The following is a 24,318-nucleotide window of genomic DNA, read 5'->3' as shown; positions in this document are numbered from 1 at the left end:
TTGACATACTGGGATTGCACCATCCACTCAGTCTTGCTGGATTCAAATATTATTTTTTTTAGATGTTTAAAAAGTTAGACCAAGAAAGAGGTGGATAGTTTTTGTTGAAAAGAATACTGGACTTGAAGCTAACGGCGAGGGACAGCACCCAATGGAGAACATTTCGCTCATTTGCTGCAATAACGACATAAATCAAACATAAAAATATCCACATCTGACTTATTTGGTAAAAACTAACCATTTCCCAGATGTGACCGTTTCCTTTTCTGATTTTTCTGTTTCAGATTTTCGTTTGAAAAAATCACTAATATTGTCTTCAGTATTTAAAAAGTATTTTTTTACTCATAGAACAACATACCCAAAAAAGTAAAAGCTGTGTCAATATTGCTTACGTGAAATAATATTATAAAAATGAAAACTGTTCAAACTCTTTTACTAAAAAATTGCTAATTTTGAATTGTGTCATGATTGCATCAAACGAGCGATTTGTGAAACAGTCCTGAAAAATTGCAAATTTTGAAATGTGTCATTATTGCATCAAAAGAGCGATTTGTGAAGGAATCCTGATCGATCACTTCTATGGACTATATCTGTTCAGTGCATCTGGCGTTCACGAGCCAATTAATTAATTATTTCAGCAGTGGAATTGTTTTCAAAGTTGAATCCACGGGGAGTGAGATGGAAGTAAACCAAGTAGTCGGAAATTCAATTAAGCATTTTAAAAAATGAGCTGGCCGCGGGAGTTATTTGAAATGCACCACTTGCACACACAAACACGGTCTGACGCGACGTACACGGAGATAAAAGGATGTTCAGCGGTGTGTGCGTTGGTAAGCTGGCTTTATTTCTGAATGCTATTTCAGGGTGACTGTTATTTCGATGTACATTGGGAAAAATAATAATAAATTTGTCTTAAATAACCTCACTTTTAAAAGACGGGAATTGCAAGTGTCAGTTTGCTGGAACGCAACGTTGCCAGTTCTTTCGAAGCCCTTGTAAAGATATTTTTTATTAGTACTAACTCTAATGTAAATTTTACAGTCTTTGTACACCGTTTAACAGTTTTGAAGTGATTTTTTAGAAGGCTTTTATGATGTAGGGCAGTATATAAAGTTTATTGTGAGTATAGGAATTTATAGTGTAGAGTTTATATTAGTCGCCTGGGTAGTAAAATTTACCGTTATTCAGAAGAAGATTTATTATAAGTTTATAGTATTGTACGAGACAGACATGGGGACAACTGTAGATATATATTGATTACGCGTGGTTTATAATTGTGCTTATTTATAGCAGGGTACCTAACAATGTTGTGTAAATATTTTTCATAATTTTTCCTCATAGAAGTTTTAGAAATCGTAATAAAACATCAAGTTTGGGTTGATTCATAAAAATTCAAATGTAACATTGTCATCAAATTGCTAATCAAATCGTCAAATTTCTGGCTTGTTACATCCAAAAGGATCTCGTTAATATCAAATAGTGATTAGCTGACAAGTGTAACAACATGACAGTTATGTTTTCCAGCTTATAAAAAAATGTTCAAAATCTGTATAAGAACGTTTGAATGTCAATGAAAAAATGGCACTGTTGTCCATTTGAATTTCTGTGAAACGTTCCAATCTAATTCTCATTATTTTATAAATTCTGCAGTATATGTTTGGTAAGAGTTTACACATTATTATAAATCCGAACAATGGGGTATTTTCACTGTTTTTTTTTTTGTTCTTGAAAAAGTTAAGAAAAAAACGATAGTTAAAGTTTTTTTAATTTTATTTTTATGTTGACAAATAAATTTAACTACAACTTTTCTACAACTATTTAAAATGCGCAATTTTCGATTTGCCGCCAAAACGCCAAGTTAGTTTATATTCGTGAATTCGGCGGAGTTGACGTCACGACGGGCGACGTTGGTGACAGCCGTCTACAAGACATTAGCGGTCTCTATGTCATAATGACATAGTAGCAGGTTGGAACTATAAATCGTTTTTGAAATCTACAATAATTTTGAATGAAAATAACGAATTTTTAGTACAAACATTATAATAAGAAAAATAAACTTTAAATCTTCACAACAATCCCAAAACCATGAATTTTGAGTTGTTGCACTTTGGAAATGAGGTATACTTTACATTTGTTTTAAAAATATTTTTTTAATTTTGACTAAAATGACTCTGGAGAACTTTTTTTGCTCCTCCTGAACGAAATTGATTTTGCATAAATATCTTCTTCCCGAGTCTTCAATTACATAACCCATTTAACAGATTACATCTTAATCTATCAAATAGTTATTGTCGATTAAACATTTAACAACCCCGAACTGTTTCCCGATGAGCGAAGCAGAACAGGGTCACACGACATAGTACACAGTACACTTATTTACGTACAGAGCAGCCCGTTCAGTATTCAGTTTGCCTACAGCCAGCGTAGCGTTCGGTTCTACGCCGCTACGAGATAAAGTGACATCCTCTACGCTTCTGCGATTCGTAGACCTAATTAGAATAAGTGCCAGTAATACAAAAATATTATGTTTTGGCTCTTTTTTTTGTGGAAAATTATTAAAACAAAAGTTTTATTATATAATTATAATTAATTTATTATATTATTCAATTATTAAAACATAAGTTTTATTATAATATTATTGACCATCCGCGTTTTCAAAAACATTTAAAACGTACAAAGTGATTGTATTTTTCTCAACAATTTTGGTAAGTTCCCCTTTTATGTAAAGTAATTTTTTGAAAAATTTTTTGTATGTTTTAGCAATTGAACATTTTCAATCTTAAATAAAATGTCGCTCTCATGTATTTTCCAAACTGTATCGTACATTTTCATTAGCAGACAGTTTTTCACTATGATACTAGTGACATTTCCCGCTTGGTTTGTGGTTATAAATAATAATATTTGGATGATTTTTATAGCGCCGATTTTGTGCAAAATCATCTCAAGGGCGCTGTACAAATATATAATACATTTCTACAGTTATCTATCATATTACTAACTATAGACTAGTCAAACTATTATCAATTTATGGTTAACAGATTGCATCCACCGGTTTGACATCACCAATATAAAGCCGTATGTACAATGCATTTGATTGATGAACGTAATGCTAGAATTTATATATGTTATTTGCATTATTTATTTACATTTTATACAGGCAGATAATATACATTACCATACTTACCTGGTAGGTCACTTGAGATTAACACTTTTTATTGTTTATTAGAGAAATCTAGATACGTTTTGAACGCATAAAACATAATTAGAAAATTGGATAAAATTGTTCACTCCGGTATTTATTTTATAAAATTGTATTTATTTTGTTTAATGAGCGTGTTAAGAAAGGAAGTGTTTAGGTTATGTCGGGCGTTACCACAGTACAAGATTATTTATCAGAATTCATCTTCGATTTCAAATATAAATCCAATAAGAAAAGTGTTAGTAGGAGGTATTATAGGCAATACAAGAATGCTATTCTCATGCAGATATATTTAATTTAAGGGTATAGCAAATTAACAATTTAGATGTTTTTGTGAAATTAATAAATCTGATACTTTTATTTAAGTTTGTTTCAAACGTTTCGCACTTAGTTGATTTTTTTAAACAGTTTTTATAATTTTTTGTTTTTATTTGAACACATATGTGTAATTATTTTCTGATATACATGTAAGTACGAAAATACATTACGTAAAATAATGTTGTTACTTTTTGTTTTTTTTTTTTTAGAATTATGTATCGAGTCAGCACACACTTATTTACTAAAAATTTAGCTTAAAGTAGTGGAAAGAGGAACTAAAAGGGGGAGAAAAGGCTGGGGAAGTACCTGGCTATTCAGATCTGGTCACCGAACACGGCTAAAGTAACGTAAAGTAACAAGTAACGTTTCAATTCTGAATGGTGGTCTTACACCAGGACGTAATTCTCTCCATGTGTAATTTTGTTCATGTGTAATTTGTACATGTTTAATTTATTCACGTGTAATTTTGTCCTAGTGTAATTTGGTCATATATAAATCCGTCCGTGTGTAAGCCTGGCAGTATAATATTGGGACGTGAACCTATGAAATTTCGACTTTTAACCGTTGGAAAGATGTTTTTCACGAGTTATTTTTTTTTTAAATAACTGAACAAACACTACAAATACTTTAAAAATAAACTGGGAATGAAATACAAACAATTGGATTGAAAATTAAAATGAACTTTTTTATCTAAATCTGGGTATCACAGTATCTCTCTCTCTGGTTTCAATCCTGGGATTGGTTTGCAGCAATTTCATGTAATCTCCTGTCTTGTGTGGCTCTTTTGACTTCTGCATATGATGAGCAGCGCACGTCCATCAGCAGGTCCTCCAGGTACAAATACAGATCTACAAATTATCATAATATGTAAAAAAAAATTTAAACAACGATTTCTACAAAAAAACATTACTGGCATGTTTTTTTGGTAACTTTGTTTAGTGGTTTGTTCATAGAGAACGACTTTAAGACCTGGAATTATTTTCATGTTTTTTTGTAAATAATTTTGTCTGACTTTAAACCCGAATATATCGAAGGTCATAAAGCTTAGATTAGTATCTACACTGAGAAAATGGCGGTTGTACCGCTACCGATTTGCATGTTGATTTTTCGCATCCCCGTAATTAGATTGTTTTTAAAAAAGCTCTAAACACCAGATTAAACATTCTAATCAACCCGATGAAAAGCCAGATTTGAATAGTCAGGTAGGTATTTACCAACTCTTATTTACACATGCGAATATTCAATATTTTCATTGCTTTCTTTTATTCTCCTAGAAACTTTTTTTTAAATATTTTAATGTTGACGAATAAATTTTCTGTAACATTTTAAAATGTGCCATTCTCGATTTGGCGCCAAAACGACATGTTCGTTTTTATTCCTGACTCGGCGACATTGACGTCACCCGGGCGTCGTTGGTGACAGCCGTCTTACCAAACTATGTCAAAATGACGTTGAAGCCAGTTGAAACCGTTTCGGAATGTGCGGTTTTAGATCGTTTTTTTTATGAATTAAAATACTAAAATTGCTTATTTTTAGTGCGATAAATAAAATCAGATAAATAAACTTTAAATATTCCACACTTTTTTAACGGTATTCATAGTTTGTGAAAATACAACATTACTAATTTGAATAAAATCTGGATAGTTTGTTCAGAACGTTTTTTGCAAAATAACTTCAAGGCTCTGTACAGAGTGTTAGAGACGTGTCTTACTTACTTTAAACAGGGTATCCTTGGGTTATTTAGAGTAAAACTTGCAGACCACATTTTCTGTCTTCGGTGACTTTTTTCAACTAACAACATTTAAAATAATAATAATAATTTATTCTTAATAAATAGTAGGTAGGTAACAGTTAGGTTCGGGGTGGAAGATTGGGCGGTAACTCGACTAAGTTACCAGTGACTGCTCCACTGTTGTATTTGGCAGCCACCTCTGGTTTTGAGCCTCAAAATATCGGAAAAAACCATTGTTACTCTGTGCAGAAACGGGCGGTCCGCTCGATAGATTTCACTATCTAAACAAATAAATTGCAATCTTTATACTACAAGCGTCTTGTAGGAATGGTGTCCGTTTTTTACCGGTATTATAATAGAAGATACCTAGAGAAACTAGCGTCATTGATCCCTTCAGCACCGGGCATAAATGAGAAACACGCCAAATACGCGCCCAACGTTTGTACACAATTGACATTACTCATCTGAGAACTGGTCGTTTTTACGACTCGTTCCTGAGAAGGAGTTTTTTTTTACTTCGATTGATGTCAGAAATCACTGGTTAAAGTAAGTCTGGTACGTCACTTAGAACCCTGTTTATAAATTAATATTTATTCCACGAGTTTCCATTACCATGTAGGGTACAAAACCCTTTAGTTTTGTTACCAATTTACTTTCATTAGGCTTCGGGGCGTACATATTTGAGAAGTTTGCAGGGTCTAGTAAGGCTTTTTGTTTAATGAAATCAGTGCAGAGAATAATTGTACTGAATTATTATTGTCGATAAACAAACAAATAATAAGAATTTGTTTGTGTTCAAACTTTTAAATAGCCTGCGGTGAAATGTCAGTTCGAAGTTTGAAGTCAGTAAAGAGCTTAGAATGTTTGGATTGGAATAAAGCATGAAATTTAAGAATTTATTAATTTTACAAGCGCAGACTCGTCACGGATGCTATAATTGTGGCATTTGTGAAGCTATAAGTATTTTTGGAATCTTTATTATACCGCCTATCAAAAACGATTATCGTCAATTTATTACTTCTAAACGTTCAATTAAACTTTAAAATTCATCATTGATTCGGATTCACTGTTCAAAAATGGAATTATTTAAAAAAAAAAAATATTGGTACCTACTTTATCGTTTGGTTGAATTGATCAGTTCCTATTTTGAATTTTTTTACGCAGGAATATTTTGCATCACGCACATACAGTCGAAATGAGTATGTTTGATAACTATTCAAAGAAGACTATAGACTGTTTTATATAGTGGTTAATTATTTTTATTTATTTATGTACTACAAAATATTACAAGATTTCTAATTATTACAGTATACAAAATAATTTTTTTTTAAATTTCGTAATTATTCTACTACTCAGAAGTTCGTGTTTTTGGGAGGAGTAGGTATATATATAAAGAAAATAATGTTTAAAATTTGATGTTTGAACAGTATTCAAAGCCTTATTAAAAAACTACAAACGTAATTCAACATAAAAATTAACCTAATTCAATCTTTAAATTAACTACAAATATAATATTGTCTGTCCCGAAACGGGAAACTTTCCTAGTAGGACAGGCAAAGCTTCCTAATATGTAATTTTGTATTCTCTTTTGTATCTATCTTTAAATAAATAAATAAAATTATAACAAGCATTATAACTAGTATTATAACAATAATAATTATAATATTTTGGTAGAAAGAAGTCACTTTGTGGTTTGACATATTAATTGAAATAAAACAATAACTTTGTTAGTAACCACGATTTATTATTTTTTTTAATTCTGACCGGTTTTATTTATCTCAAGCATCTTCAGGGTAGAAAATTAAACTGATCAGTTCCATCAGGATTAAAAAAATTTAAATAAATAAATCGTGGTTACAAACAAAGTTATTGTTTTATTTCAATTCATTATAATATTATAACAAAGTATTATTACAATAGCAAAAATTTTCTTTTTAATGATAGATAGAGGTAGAATTTATCATTATCTAATTTCAGGGAATTAATTTTCTTTTTGAAATGTTCAAATTTCAATATTTCTGTTACCTTAATTGTGTTTTTGGACAATAATATATTGTACCGTTTCGCACCTAAAACCAAGTAGTGGTGCTGAGCCGTGGTCGTTCTTAGAATCGGGATTGTTTTAAATCGATTTCTTATGCTATTTAAGGGGTGAATTTTATTGACAAAATATTCTTTATAAATTTGAAATAAGGCGTTTCTTATATACAATTCTGAAATAGTTTTTAATTAAATTTTCGAAATATTTATAAAGATGGGAAATCTAAAAATTTTAAAAATTATTCTTTGTATTGCAACTATGGGCTGTAAGGTAGCTTTAAAAGCCCCTTCCCAACTAATAATGCCATACTGCAATAGGGACTGTATTAATTCATAATAGACAATTTTGATAGTTTTCTTGTTTAATATATTACATATGTTATAGAAGACATAGATAAGTTTTCTTATTATTTCCACAGTGAGGTTGAGATGGTCTTTCCATTTTAAATTGTTATCTATTAAGATTCCAAGAAATTATTAGATTTATAATTTAGTTTAGCACAGTCCGTATTACATGTAATATCATTTATAATAATTTTTGAACGGATGGTTATATATACTTGATACATATATTTTTTATTCGAATTCTGCTTTTAACCATTTATTGGAAAACAAACAACTGTGTTGGTCTTCAAATGGTTCGTTACGTTTGGTGCATTAGCAGGGGTGCCCGGGCACTCTGGGTCTTGGTGGCGGATACGTTTGCCCACCTACTGATGTCAGATCGAGTGAGACTGGTTGAGGGAGGCCTTTTGACGTTTGGACACAGCACAGTTGAAGGGATGGATGCATACGTCCGTTACTCCTGGACTCAGTGATCACCAGATTCCTACCCCCTCATGCCTTTTTCCTTCCTTACCTCAAAAAGAACCTCCATACAGTATCCCTTAAGATGACATACCCTGGGGAGAATTATTATCATCGTGGGCTCCTGTGTATAGTTAATGTAACAAAAATACCCTACTGCTCCCAACTATCCGAAGCCAGTGGCCTGGCGTCTCCATTTGGGGTATGTTGTGAAGCTAATTGGTGTACGAAAGAGAAGCAACTAGGAAAGGGAAGGTTGAGAAGTATTTGGCTATTAAGATCTGGTCACTAAACCCGGCTAAAGCCATCTAAAGCAACGCTTTGATTCTGAATGGAGCTGTTTCACCAGGGAGATATTGCAAGTATCTATCACTGTGGATCGTGCCCCAAATATAATGACTTTAAATTAATTTTTTGTGAAGTAAAACAGATTAATTAAATTTGTTTGAAAATGCACTTTCTGGATTCGTAGTCATTCTGTTTATTTATAAAAAATACTGTTATTCAATCAAATTGATTTATCGTATATTTTTCAAACTCTTTGCATCAACCCTGTTGTATAAATATTTAAAAAAAACACACACACACACACACAACCCATGAAAGTTTGCGGTAAGAACTTGTATTTTATTAATATGCGACCTTAGTACAAAATTACAGCCTAAGGTACAGCTTGGTGCGAAATTTGTCGCTCTGCGAAACTTATATGTGTGTAAATTACTTTAACAGGTGGAAAAGTTACCCAGTAGTTTCCTCTTCTGACTCCGGTATGAACGATCTTATATTAATTTTGAAGTTGGCCCCATGTGTTACAAGTTATCAAATACGATTCAAGAAATACGTAACATTTTTGGTAAAAGTGTTTCTAGAAAGTATTATTTTATTCGTTGTCTTTGTAAAAGAAATGTGACGTGAAAATGAATTATTTTATAAGAAATATAAGACGCCCGAGGAAGTCAAGGCACGATAAAGTGAATCAATTACTTAAGTCGGGTTATGGTTACGAGAACAAAATGAGAGTATTAGGCGATGTATGGATATTTCCACAATTTATAGAAATTTATATCAACAGTTAATGCTCCGCATTTTCAATTTCTACCGATTTATAACAAGTTTCTCTTTAAGTTTTTAAGTTCCAAAAAAATATATTTATTTTTTAAGATAATATTTGTACATTTTTTATGCTGAAATGTTAATTATAGGAAATTCACTCGATGAATAAAAATCGCATAGTATGCTCCGAAAATTATTTAAAACACATTTTGTTCTGTTATTTAATATGTTATAGGCATTACATCAATGGTTATAGGCATGAAAAAAATCAAAGCGTATCTATAAATGAAACTAAAGCGATTTTAAAGAGATTTTTGCTCTATTTCAAACTTGTCGTGTTTTATTAAATATTTTCCCCATTTTCGCTTTATTATTATCGTTTTATTTTATATTAGCGTGAATACTCTAACATTATTATTTACATATTTCCCCTTTTAACTATCTTTATACGCTTACTACGGTTCTTTAAGCGAAAAAAAGCATTTAAAAACTCGGATGAAGCCGGATAGTAATTACAACATAATACCAATACATACATGCACTTACGAAATCATTTAGTTACGGCTTGTATACGTACTCTGAGGAAGTGAAGGAATCGCTATTTTTGCTTTGTTATTTAAAGATGTTCTTAATTTTATCTTTGGTATTTTACATGTTTATAACTGTTTCATTCTAATTTGTATTATTTACTGGGTACCTACCCGTTAACATCTTATTATGAACCTTATCTTCATGTTAAGTTAGTTATATATATTTTACAAATATATTTTTTAACCTTACAAAATTGTGTTAATTACAAGATATCATTTTTGTTCAAATATTTCTTTCTTTCACCCTTCAAGAATGTTTTAGGCCATCATTTCAAATTGTGGAGAGAGGGAAGGTGAATTTACATGTTAATTTGGTTTAAATTGGCAAATTTTAAAATTGTATCGTCGAATTCAGACTTTGCTTTCTATTTTCTCTTATTTACTGTTTTACACGCTCATAAGACGGTTTATGACTTATGAAAATTCACATTTAGACATATTATCAGCATGAAAATTAAATTAATTATAATATACCTACCCATAAGCATCTACTGTATTCCTCATCTTTATCTTAAGCTAGTCGCATATATATTTTTTTAATATACATGTACATATATTTTTTTAAATATACGTGTACATATATCTTTTTAGATATTCAGATAAATATATATGTTTCAAATATACATGTACATATATGTTTTAAATATACATGAGCATATATTTTTTTTAAATATAATTTTTTTTATTCCAATATTGTGAATTTCATTTTGCTTTGTTATTCACACATATTCTTAACTTCAATTGCTGTTTTACAGGCTCATGAAGGCTGTTTATTACTTATTGATTCTGATTTCTCATGTTATATTATACAAAAGCCGAAAGTGGTTAATAATACAAATAAATAATAACGTAATTTTAAATAAGAAATTTTATAATGTTAATGTCGAGGAAATTCACATATTACTAAATCAAAAATAAATAAATTCATTTTGATCCAACTTCCTGCAGCCAGTGGTTTTTTGGCACCCTCGATGGTTAAGTGAAAAGAAGTGGGGAAATGTAAGGGATAGGAGAGGGGAAAAGAAAGGTAGGAAACGCCCTGCCCTCAATCATTTACTTCCGCTTTTCAATAATAATTTTGTGAACACCAAAGTACCTACTGACTATGAAAGTAATGATCCAGGGACTCCAATGTAATAAATAGAATCAGTAGGTACCTTAGATAATCTAAAATACTAATTTCGGTTGTAAGTAACTCAGGTTCAATAAAATCTAGAACTCGGATATCCTTTGATTTTAATTTTCATTTTCAAAATTGGAATTGTTAGTTTGAAGACTTAAGACAAGCGATAAATTACCTACCTGTTTTATAATATTTTGAAAAGAATATTATTCAAATTTTCAGTATTTCTGACTCTCTGATTAAGGCGAAGTTTAGTGCTAAATCACTATTTTGATTAATCTTCATAACGAATTGGTGTACATTATGAATACCAAAAAATATGCTTTAGATAAATTGAAGGTTTTCCTATCGTTTCGCTTGAGTAGAATACAAATAAAACAATAAATGACTCAGTAAAAAATATAAATGTAAGCTACTAAAAAATATTTTTTTGAACAACTTTTAAAAACCAAGTATTATAGCTAAAATTATCTTGATATCGAACGTTTCTAGACTCCGTTTGTCAAGCGATTTTAATGCCTATTACCTACAATGTATACTAAGGTATACCAAGAATATACACATTTTTGGTATGTTCCTCTTAAACTTAAATTTTGTATATTTTTTTACATTTTTAACCAAGCAGGGTTAGTAGTGTATAATTTTCTATTAAAAATATTATATTATAGGTAGGAACTTCAAACAAACAATTTCATATATATATTTTTTTGCATTCTTAATCCAGCAGGATTGGTAGGGAATATATATTTAATTCTGACTATTTATATTTATATATAGAAGTAGGTATGGCAAAAAAAAATGTTCCACTTTTTCTTGTGATACTAGTCGGTACAAGGAATCGAATAGTGGTGACGATGGCAGGGCTGTCAATAAAGTTTTTAATGAGAAATGAAAGTAGAAATTGAACCCATGCAATAAATTTCTTTACGGGAGTAAATCATTATATTTATTTACAGCAGTCAATTGTCTAGACTTTCATTTCATTTTCGAAAACACTGGTATCAAGTTGAAAGCTTGTTCACCAAAAGAGAAGATATTTGATTAGCCGATCAGTCTCAAACAGGAATTATCTCGTCTCATATTAAATTAATTCATTTTATTGTGAAAATATTGGTGCAGCCTTGCTACAGTGTTATAGTCCCACTAGATTTGGGCAGGTATACTCTCGTGTGGTATTCACAAAAATAGCGCTAACATCCGAGACAAGATAGGAGGTAGTCGTGCATGATAGAAAGCTAATCTGTTACCTCGGTGAGAATACACGGTAACCGGTAGTTGATAACTAATTATATTGTACTTTATATTTTAAATAATAAATTAGATATAGTCAAACTTTATTTTTATTTTTTATGTGACACCTCACAAGAGCGTCCTTGCCTGTGCATTGTACAGACAAGAGAACTATGTCACCACCCGGTTGGGCGGCGTTGTAAGGCGGAATAAGGTAGGGGCTGTAGGAAGGGATTTGTTAATGCGGGCCTTGAAGAGGCTCGGATTATAGGAGGGAGGAAAAACAGATGCCGGTAGCTCGTTCCACATACGAGCCGACTTACACAAAAACGAGTCGTTAAAACGGCCCGTTCTCATGAAGCCAACGTCAACCGTGAACGGGTGTTCAGTTCGTGTCCGTCGAGTTTCGCGCACGTGCACCGGTGCATCAGGAATCAAAGCTGCTAGCTCCTTGGAGCAAGCTCCATTGAAATACCTGTAGAACAGACACAGCATGCCTACATTGCGTCTATGCATTAGAGAAGGCAATCGGTCTGTTAACAACGGATTGTCAATCAGACGGATCGCTCTCCTTTGCACAGATTCAAGCAGGTTTATTAAGTATTTTGGGGCACCAGCCCAAAGGTGGCTCCCAAATTCAATAGTTGGGTGGACTTGAGACTTGTACAGGGTCAGCAGCTGGTCACTGTTGAAGAATCTCCTAGCCCTGTACAAGATGCCCAACTTTTTGGAGGCCTGATTTACTCGGGCTTCTATGGATCCCCGATACTTGAGCCGGTCTGATAACTTAAATATCGCTTTTGAGCGGAACCATTTTCGACTTTTGATACTTAACCGTATTGCTCCTAGGGATGGATGCGGGACTTAAATCTAAACGATCTATGCTACAATGTGACAAAAATTCAGCTCTGACACTCTAATATAAGTACATTAATTGATGAAATTTTTAAACAGAAAAATAAGTTATTCTTATAGTCAATTAAATATATTTTTTTAAACATCTTAGTCATTCCTTGATTATGAGGCGTTAATTTTTTTAAAGTTTTTGATACACAGATTTAATCAATTTTAATAATAATAATAAATTAATCATTGTGGCTAATTTTTTTCTTCTATTTATAGTACATTTATCCTGACGAAGAAACCATTGAGTTCGAAACGTGTCGATTATTTTGATCCAATAGTGGTTACACAAAGTCATTTATTTTCCTTGAACCAAAATGAAGCTGAAAATTGATTTTGCGATTTTTTAAGAAAACATATTATATTAAATGAAAAATACTGTTTGTAATACACCACTTTTAATTTAATTAATAACTGACAGCCAACCGGGTTTCGCTTATCTCAAGCTTCATCAGGACTATTAAATTATCTTTAATAATTTTTATTTTATTTTATTTTATTTTATTTTTATTTATTTACGGACAAATAGTCCATTAACAACATATTAATTACACGAATAAGTTTTATAAACAGAGATGACAGTGAAAGGAGAGCATATATAAATGAGGAGCGAAGACAATAACAATGACAATAATAATATAAAAGTAAGAATGGGAGATAATAATAAGTCAAAGCATGAAGATGGTTCAAAGGGCATTAGAAATTAGACATTGCGTATTGACTGTCGAAAGTCATTTAGGCATATACCACAAAATTCAATGCTTTGACTTGACAGTGAGTTGACAAGTCTCGACATTCTGGACAAAGGAGAATGGTATCCATAATTGGTAGAATGTTGATTGACGAACAGCAATTCATTATTTCGGAGTCTACGGGAAGGGATGTTGAATTGGATAAGTTGCAACAAAGCAGGTGAGTCTGTAATACCATTGATAATCTTGAATATATAATAATATAATAATATAATAGCCCTGATGAAGCTTGAGATAAGCGAACCCTTGTTGGCGGTCAGTTATTAATTCAATAAAAAAAGTTGTTTATGTTTATTATAAAGTGTGTTTCTTTCATTTAATATTTACATTTTCACACCCAAAATATTTTCTACCTTCGAAAAAAAAATTAATTATGAGGTATTTTGTGAGTATAACATTGAAAAGTAATTATTAATAATTATAATAATTAATATATATAATAATTATAATATTATGAAGTAACTATCTAATGTATTGACCTCGGGGAGTCTTAAATATTTGACACGAAGTACCAGTAACCCTGGATAGATAGCTAGCAATCGAGAAGATTGATGTTCACGTACTTAGCCGTGTGCCTACCCGGACGGAAAGCTGACGTGATTGTGAAGAGCAGCCGCTGGATAAAAATGGGTTATAATTTCGTTCGGATACATCAGCATATTTATGCATGAATAAATATATTCCAGAAATATATACATGAATGAATCCACCCCGAAAAAACGTTCTGCGTCGTTTCACTCAGTCCAAATAAATATGTGCATATTTTGACAATTCTACCCCTTATTTGAGGCTGGTTTTCATGGTCTGTGAAAGCATACTTGAATAAATGAAATGAAAAAACAACAAAAAACGGTATGGAATAACGCGAACCGCGATTTAATAAAGTTGGAATATGCAGAATAGTGGAACGCCACGCTTTTGACTCCAGCCATATAAAAAAATATATGTGGAGAGGACTACGTGTTAATGAACCTACTGGGGGGATGTGTTACGCATCATTAAAATAATACTTCAAACTGGTTTGTTAGAATTTCTTGTTAAAATTGAATACCCTTCCAAAAGAACGACCTTTGTATATGAAAAACCAATTTCGTTCAGGAGAAGCAAAAAACAGTTTCACTCCCTTCATATTCAAAATATAAAAATAACAGCGTAAATATATTATCTAATATATATTATGCATTTGTAAAATGGGATACATAAGCAAGAGCAATTTAAAAAATATAAAGACATTAGAGTTTGTGGGTGTATATGACACACAGTGGAATAACGGTGTATATGTTACATTTACATGTGATGTTATTTTATTTACTTTCCCTCGTAATATTTTACATCACAGTACGATACTGATAATAAACAAGACATAACACTTTATTGTAAAACAAATTTTTAACTAATTAATTAGAAATTTTACTGTTAATTACATGTCTTCTGCTAACATATTCTTCGAAATGGTTCCTCTTAACCTTACGCACTTAAAAAAATTATTTTTATTTATTTTTCGGAATAACTTTATTGAGTAATACCTCAAATTGTAATATTTAAATATTGAAGACAATATTAGTGATTTTTAAATGAAAATCTGAAAAAGAAAAATCAGAAAAGGATACGGTCACATCTAGGACTCGAACCCAGGACCCTTGTCTTTCCGGGACACTGCTCTACCAAAATGAAGACAATGTTGGTAGTTCTTATTCGAAGTATGATACAGTTAAAAGTGACCGAGAAGGATAGGGTCCCATTAGCTCAGTTGGTAGAGCAGTGTCCCGGAAAGACAAGGGTCCTGGGTTCGAGTCCTAGATGTGACCGTATCCTTTTCTGATTTTTCTGTTTCAAATTTTCGTTTAGAAATCACTAATATTGTCTTCAATATTTAAAACGATTCTATTGGATATCCGTTTTTCCCTTTGTCAACGCAGCAATTGCCAAAATTAGCAAAATTGAGTTGAGTACGGGAAGTTATTAAGTATCGAATTTAATTTTTTTTTAAATATATCGTTTTTTGTAGTAAAAAAGATTATATTGTTTTTGATATTATCGCAATTTTACCTCTCTTGGTAAGGCGCGGTATTCCTGTTTTTGTAAATGAATATACATTTCCTGCACTGAAATTAAAGCGTGTATACTTACATGTACAAACATACTGTGTTTTCATCTACCAATTTGAAATACACTGACGCCACATTATCTTTTTCTCTACGGCTAGAAATATTGTGTTTTTTCGCACTATTAACTAATCAATTAATTATTCATACTAGATTTTTTAGCTTATAACCACCAAACCTTCAAAACAACTACCACAAGAACAACTACAATAAACCCCATCACAACGACCACGACAACCACCAAACAACTGCCACCACAACAACCTTCACAACAATCACCACCACAACCATCAAACAAATACCACCACAACAACCACCACAGTAACCACCTCCACAACACCACCACAATCGCCAATCAACAATCACTACAATAACCACTACCGCTAACACCAACACAACCGCCAAACAACCACCACTACAATAACCACCACCTTAACTACCATCACCACCATCAACTTTACCACAAACACCACCACAAACCAAAAAACACCACCACAACCATCACTGCATGCACCACCACTACCACCAAGCAACTACCACCACAACAACATTCAAAATAACCACCACCACAATCACCAAAACAACCACCAATCAAATACCACTACAACAATCACCACAATAACCATCACCACAATGATCACAACTACAACCACTACCACAACAACCACAACTACAACCAACACCAAAACCACCAAACAAATACCACCACAATAACCACCACCGCAAACACCACCAAAACCGCCAAACAATCACCACGACAAAAACCACCACTATAATTACCATCATTACCACCACCACAACCACCACCCTTTAATAACTTACTGTATAACCGACACAAATGTGTATTTTTAATGGATTATTTTAACGATTGATTTCAGAAAATCATTTTCTGCCATTTTATTAAACCAAAGTTGTGATATCTCATAAAAAGTGTTCCTTCGAAACAAAACTTATAGTGTAATAACTAAATTTTTTTTCTCGAGTCGCTCCAATCTTTTCTTAGATAATCAGGAAGCCTATAGTCAAAAATACCAGGGAATTTTTCAACCTATTGAACAAATTATTTTTTCCTGCTCGAACATATCGTAAGCTGATAATCTTTTGAGACATGGACAAATCGCTAATTCATTGACAACTGATACATCTATAGATAACTGAAACGCGCAGGTGGTTGCGTCGCCGTTGACAACTGGTTGCGCCTTGTGCTGGCCATCATTGAAATGCACAATGTAGCAACTTGAGTTGCCGACTGGTTTTTTCTCAGTTGCCCCGTGAGCGGAGGAACTTAATGTTCGATATTTGAGATTCAATCAACGATTTACTCTGTAAATGGTGGGAAAACGAAAATACATAAATACATTATTCAATCGATTTACATTTTTCATTCATATTTATTTGCCTAACAATTCTTCATAATAAACATCGTAGTCGAATGAATCTCAGCTAACCATTAAAATGTTAATCATGAGGTATTTGATGAACATAACATTGAAATGGAATTAAATCACCATAACATTAGGTTAGTAGAGAAAGACACATTTTCGATTATTGCGATTTATTGCTCAAGACGAGAGATAGTACCCTAAATTAAGACGAGAGATAATACCCTAAAATAAAGCCCTAAATTAAGACGAGAGATAATACCCTAAAATAAAGCCCTAAATTAAGACGAGAGATAATACCCTAAAATAAAGCCCTAAATTAAGACGAGAGATAATTCCCTATAATAAAGCCTTAAATTAAAATGTGAGCGTCTATAGAACCGTTATCAGAGTATTGTTACTTTTTATGTGAATATTGCACAAGAGTCCCAACTGCGCTCCCAACTGTCTGGAGCCAGTGAGACTATGGCATCCCAGTTTTGGGGTATGCTAAAAGACTGAAGATAGAAGAAAGGGAAGGAGACGGATAAGAGGAAGGTGGGGGAGTACCTAAATATTATATAATAACAGATCTGGTTACCAAATACGGCTAAAGCCATTTCAAGCAATGTTTCAATTCTAAATGGTGGTCTTACACCGGGGTAATACTGAGAGTATCTTTCAGTTTAGAATGTGCCGCAAATATAATATATTATTTTAAATAAATAAATTATGAAATAACACAAATTAATCAAAAAAAATGTACTTGCACACGCCAGGATTCAAACCCGCGACCTTCGGCTTGCTAGTCAAGATCCTTACCCCTTGACCACGGAGGCCGTCAAATGCGGCCTTAAAAGCTGTAAAATTTTCGATTTACGGGGACAATTAAAACTTTCAAATTCTTCTCTTGGGAAATGTCATTTCTGAACGCGAATTTTAAATTCAGACTCCGAAAATTATTTTTTTAAATGTATTGGGCAAAAGCGTGGGTTACATAACATATCATGATAAATAATTTATTAAGGTATCAAGAAAATCTGTAAAGGAATAAATATTTTCACTACTAACTGCTTAAGATCAGGCATTACGAATTTCTACCGATTTATAACAAATTTACCTTGAACATTTTAGGTTTTAAGCTATTAAATTTTTTTTATTTTTAAGGATAATCTCTGTACATTTTCAGTGCCGAAAAAGTAATAATAGGAAAGTGTGCCCCAAAAATTATTTAAAACACTTCTGGTTCTGTTATTTAATATTTAGTAGCAAATTTAAAAAAAAATCACAACGGTTCTTTAAATGCTACTTTAAGATATTTGTCGAGATATTTTTGCTCTATTCTAAATAATTCATGCTTAATTAAATATTTTCGCTTACGCCTATTAATTGTATTATATTATAACACAAATAACTTTATTTACATCACTTTAACACTCCCGTACCGGACGGGGGGAACACACTAACACTAACGAGAGTTTTATGCTATATCTAAGTTGTTTTTTACACCACATACTCTGTAATTTAGTTAATCCTAAAAAAACTATTTGGTTATCGATCTGCATTTAAAAAATATATATTTTATTTCTAGTTTCTTAGATATTAAATAATTTGTACAAAATTCCGGCAAAATTCCTGTCCCCTGCCCCGCACCTCAGCTTCGTAGCATCGGCTAAAATTCCCCCGTCCCCATCCCCACTATCCGCTCACCACCGAGAACGATCCAGCGAGCTACTAACTGGACCGTAAAAGTTGCATTTTATGGAAAGGGCTAACTTCCGGTCGCGTACACTGCACTACTGGTATTTCCTTTTGCGATGCTAAAATGTTCACTTGCCGAACAAAGATCGGCCTGTCTAGCTTGCATCCGGTAAATGTTTTATGTTTAGAGACAACATTAAAATTATATCTGTCTCTGTTTCTCACATGGAAAAGAAATCGGTCAGAAAGAGACACATATTTTGTATACATTTTTAAGTAATTTGAAGGAACTTGAATAAAAACAGAGTACTATATGGTTAAAAAGTCTATCGCAAACGTCTGTTAAATTTTATATTGGGTTATAGTTGCTAATTCTCTTAATTTTCGTGGTAAATAATTCTCTGCAAAACCGGACTAGTTTCGCCCTGCTATGGGCATCTTCAGACTGGTAAGTAGTTCATTCACACCTACTTATGAAATGGTGTTTACAAATTAATATCTATTTCAGGATTGTAAAATATTTATTCTGTACTTTTAATATTAGAATTTATGTAATCAGTCGGCATGTATTTATTGCAGTTTCTTACGGCATATTTACCAATGTTATAAATTAGATCATAAAATTTTATGGTTTTAATTAATTTGTGTGAAAGCCGCACAAGAGCCCCAACAGTCCTATCCAGTGGAACTATGGCATCCCCAATTGGGGTATTTTGTGAGGCTGAAGATAGTGGGGATGGCGAGGGGGAGGATATGGGTAAGACAAAGCGGGAAGTATATGCATATTCACATCTAGTTACCATATAGGCTTAAGTCATTTCAAGCAACGTTTGGATTCTACATGGTGGTCTTTCACTAGGGCGATACTGAAAGCATCTACCGCCCTGCAACTTGATATTATATATTTTTTTATTTCATAAATATTACAGCATCCGTTGTCGAAGGGTAAGGCTCTAGACTAGTAAACCGGAGGTCGCGGGTTCAAATCCCGGTGTGCGCAAGTAAATTTTAATCTTTGTGATATTTCACAATTTACTGACTAGAATTCATTTAGGTTGTTGCTTGAAATAACTTTGACCTTGTTTGGTGACCAGTACTGAATAGCCAGCTATTTCCCCAACTTCCTCTTCTCCATCTTCTTCCCCTCCCCACTACCTTTAGCCTTACAAAATACCAGTACCGGCTCGTGACTTTTGGGTCTACTATTAATTGTAATATTATCACTCTTTCAAATTTTATTTGATTGATTTGTGTTATTTCACAATTAATTAATTAAAATAATATATAGTCTATTTGCGGCACGTTCCGTGGAAGATACTATCAGTATCGCCCTGGTGTAAGACCACCATTCAGAATTGAAACGTTGCTCCAAATGGCTTTAGCCGTGTTTAGTGACTAGATCTGAATAGCCAGGTACTTCCTCACCTTTCTCTTTCCCTTCCCCACTTACCTTCAGCCTCACAACATCCCCCAATTGGGGATGCCATAGTCTCACTGGCTCCAGACGGGAGCAGTTGGGACTCTTGTGAGGTATTCACTATAAAAAATAAATAAAAAAAGTATCGCCCTGGTGTAAGACCACCATTCAGAATTGAAACGTTGCTCCAAACGGCTTTAGCCGTGTTTAGTGACTAGATCTGAATAGCCAGGTACTTCCCCACCTTCCTCTTTCCCTTCCCCACTTACCTTCAGCCTCACAACATCCCCCAATTGGGGATGCCATAGTCTCACTGGCTCCAGACGGGAGCAGTTGGGACTCTTGTGAGGTATTCACTATAAAAAAAATAAAAATAAACTCTAGTACACCTAAAAGTTCCGAGCCGCCACTCCAACATACCCCATTTGGGAATGCCATAGTCTCACTGGTTCCAGAGGATTGGATAGGAGCAGTTGGGACTGTTGTGGTGAAAACACCATAAAAATATAGAAAAATCAAAAACAGGAATATCTGAGGTTACAGTAAAATATAATTTACTCCACGTTTAAGTTCTAAAAATACATTTTTTTTCACTATATTCGAAAAATTCGTTGTATTTCGAACCCCTCGACATACAAACGAACCCATTATTTATGGTAAGGCAAACACTACGATTTGACCCTAATTGTAAATATACTACATAATATCAAAAATTAGGAATTATAACCTTCACTAACATCTAAATATTCCATAATATTCGAAATAACATCCGTACCTAGTTTAGTAGTGGTAGGTTTTTAAAACTTAAAAATATGTATTTATAAATAGATCCATCATTTACGGACCATCCTGTGCAACAAACTAGCTACGCTGTAATCGCCAATCGCCAGTCGACATTCAGAATCGAGGAGTTATGCTCGTTATCGGCCCGCCTTCCATGTTTTGTATGGAAAAAGGCGCATTATTATCTAAATTCATTAGAATATTAACTACGACTTTATTTATGAAAATATTTTGATAATGACTTCTGAAACACTTCGAATATACTCCCCCCTAATTATTACTAAAACAAATTACACAATATTATGCCATTAACATCCTTTAATAAGCAAAACAAATTGGGGTCTCTAGTGACCCCCCTTCGGATCTTATGTGATTTTTTTCTCTCCGGGACGAAAAGGTTAATATAATATATAACCTTTACATGTTTCATGAACAAAGTTCACCTCGTCAGGAGCAAGTATATACTAAATATATTGAAGTGATGTAAACAAAGTTATTTGTGTTTTAATATAATAAATAATGACATCACAAAGTAATAAACTTTCAGAAGAAATTGTCCAGAAATTTTTTTTATTAATTTTCTTTTTTATATTGACGTCCTACTTCTAACATTTGTATCATATTTTTTTTATAGTGAATACCTCACAAGAGTCCCAACTGCTCCCGTCTGGAGCCAGTGAGACTATGGCATCCCCAATTGGGGGATGTTGTGAGGCTGAAGGTAAGTGGGGAAGGGAAAGAGGAAGGTGGGGAAGTACCTGGCTATTCAGATCTAGTCACTAAACACGGCTAAAGCCATTTGGAGCAACGTTTCAATTCTGAATGGTGGTCTTACACCAGGGCGATACTGGTAGTATCTTCCACTCTGGAACGTGCCGCAAATATACTATATTATTTTAATTAATTAATTGTGAAATAACACAAATTAATCAAATAAAATTTATTTGCGCACGCCGGGTTCGAACCCGCGACCTTCGGAATGGCAGTTCAATGCGTTACCACTGGACTATGCCGGCCGTCAAATATCACCCTTTCAAACCATTTTCTTCTTATTTTTACTACGAAGCCTTGATATGTAAAAAAATCTGACTGAAGATTTAAAAGTTCCACGATAGTTCAGTGAATTTTTAGATATAAAAATAGTTAATAAACTGCTCTCATCCACTAAGCTATCGTGGTAACTTTCTATGGATTTCTTAAGCACATATTTGAGAATCAAACCTGCTACCTGGATTAAAAACCGAACGCTTGTATTATTATGCGACCTGGTCCATAAATCTCAAGACAAACAGCAAAATCTTAGTGTCACTCCTCTTGTATAAATGTGTATAATTTATCGCTGTGAATTTCTGAAGCGTAGGCACAAAATTAATAACATTACTGTTACTCGTGAAATCTTAAAACGTAAGCGAAGGAAATAATTAATATTAATATTACATGTGTTGCGATTGTTTCCACCTTAAATGTATAATACAAATTATATCACCGCGAAATCAACATTCATATCAAAGTAAGGTTCTAATTTTAGATATTTTCGTATTATTATATTTATTTACAAAATGTTTTACAAAACAATTATACAATGTAAACATATTAATTTGGCAACTAAATTTTATATCTAAAATTTAAGGTCAGGCTATAAATGTTAACTAAAAACTACAGGATTTTCCAATAAGAGGTGTTATTTTGAATAGCCCGCTATTTCGGTAGATGTTACTTTTGAAGCTGTCATTTTTTGACATTTAACAAGTAAAAACTACGCAATTAATAAAAATGGAACAATACACGCTTCAACAACGCATAAAAATCATTAAAATTCACTTGACTGAATCAAATGCAAATCATCTTGAGTGATGAGGCCCATTTCCACCTCGGTGGCTTCGTCAACAAGCAAATTTGTCGCATCTGGGGCTCGGAAAACCCAAGAGTTATTGTTGAAAAGCCTCTTTATCTTCAACGTGTGACTGTTTGGTGTGGTTTATGGTCCGGCGGAGTCATTGGACCTTACTTTTTTGAAAATGAGGCTAGAGCAACAGTTACAGTGAATGGATTGCGCTATCGAGAGATGATTAATGATTTTTTATTGCCGGAATCGGATTGTATTGATCTGGACAACGTTTACTTTTAACAAGACGGCGCTACGTGCCACAAAAGCAACGAAACCATTGATCTTTTACGATTGAATATCAAAATAACACCTCTTATTGGAAAACCCTGTATTAACAAAAAAATTGTTAAATGTTTTTTTGTACGATGTTTCGTTCTATTAAAAATATTCTTCTACTTCTGTATACAAGTTTTTATTTTTTTATTTATTCTTAAATAAATTTATATTAAATTGTCCTCCACGCTAGGAGTTCACCTAGTTCAATTAGTTACCTAAGCTGTGTGTGCGTGGTATAAGGGATCAAATAAAAATATCTGCTAATTCTGTATATAATTAGTTACCTAAGCTGTGTGTGCGTGGTATAAGATATCAAATAAAAATATCTGCTACTTCTGTATACAATTAGTTACCTAAGCTATGTGTGCGCGGTATAAGGGATCAAATAAAAAAATGGATATCTTACGAAAGATCGAGTTACAAACGAATTAGCGTTGACATTTTTGCTTCAGTGAAATATATGACGGCCTCCGTGGTCAAGGGTCAAGGATTAAATTTCACAAATAAATCATTTATAATAATATACAGATACTTGCGGCACGATCAAGAGTGGACGATACGGTCAGTATTGGCCTGGTGCAAGACCACCATTCAGAATTCAAACTTTGCTTCAAATGACTTTAGCCGTATTTTGTGAGCAGATCTGAATAGCCAGGTATTTCCCCACCTTCATCTTCCCCATATACTCCCCTTCAGCCTCACAAAATACCTCATTTGGTAATGCCATAGTGTCACTGGCTCCAGGCGGTTTGGCGTAGTTGAGAATCTTGTACATATTTTAAGAATATTTTGTGTTGATTATTCAGTAATCTAAAGTGCTTTAAAACATAAATAAGAAGATTTAATCGTCCATTGATTGACTAGAAGACGGATGATGGAATTTCTTAATGGGGAACTTGAATCTGATGGATGAACTGAAGCTGCAGGGCACTGTTAATCTCCGGTTTCCTCGAGAATAGAGCATTGTGCTCGTAAATCACTTCATAGAGCTTTCCTTTCATCGAAGATCCAGATTAGGAGATTTATGGATTTTATATTTT

General features: G+C 33.0%; 1 protein-coding gene across 1 annotated transcript in view; it reads left to right on the top strand.

The window, feature by feature from the left end:
* The first annotated feature begins 2,646 nt into the window (after nt 1–2,646).
* LOC149414765 (uncharacterized) overlaps nt 2,647–24,318 on the top strand; it is a 205,903-nt gene continuing 184,231 nt past the window's right edge. Inside the window, exon 1 of the mRNA XM_089643427.1 lies at nt 2,647–2,705. The gene's annotated coding sequence lies outside the window, so the exon portion shown is untranslated. The remainder of the gene's footprint in view (nt 2,706–24,318) is intronic.

The sequence above is a fragment of the Hesperophylax consimilis genome, chromosome 19, assembly GCF_061612785.1.
Source record: "Hesperophylax consimilis isolate HC1 chromosome 19, BYU_Hcon_1.0, whole genome shotgun sequence".
Lineage (NCBI taxonomy): Eukaryota > Metazoa > Arthropoda > Insecta > Trichoptera > Limnephilidae > Hesperophylax > Hesperophylax consimilis.
Note: the sequence above shows the minus strand (reverse complement) of the source record. Positions and strands in the feature narration are given on the sequence as shown.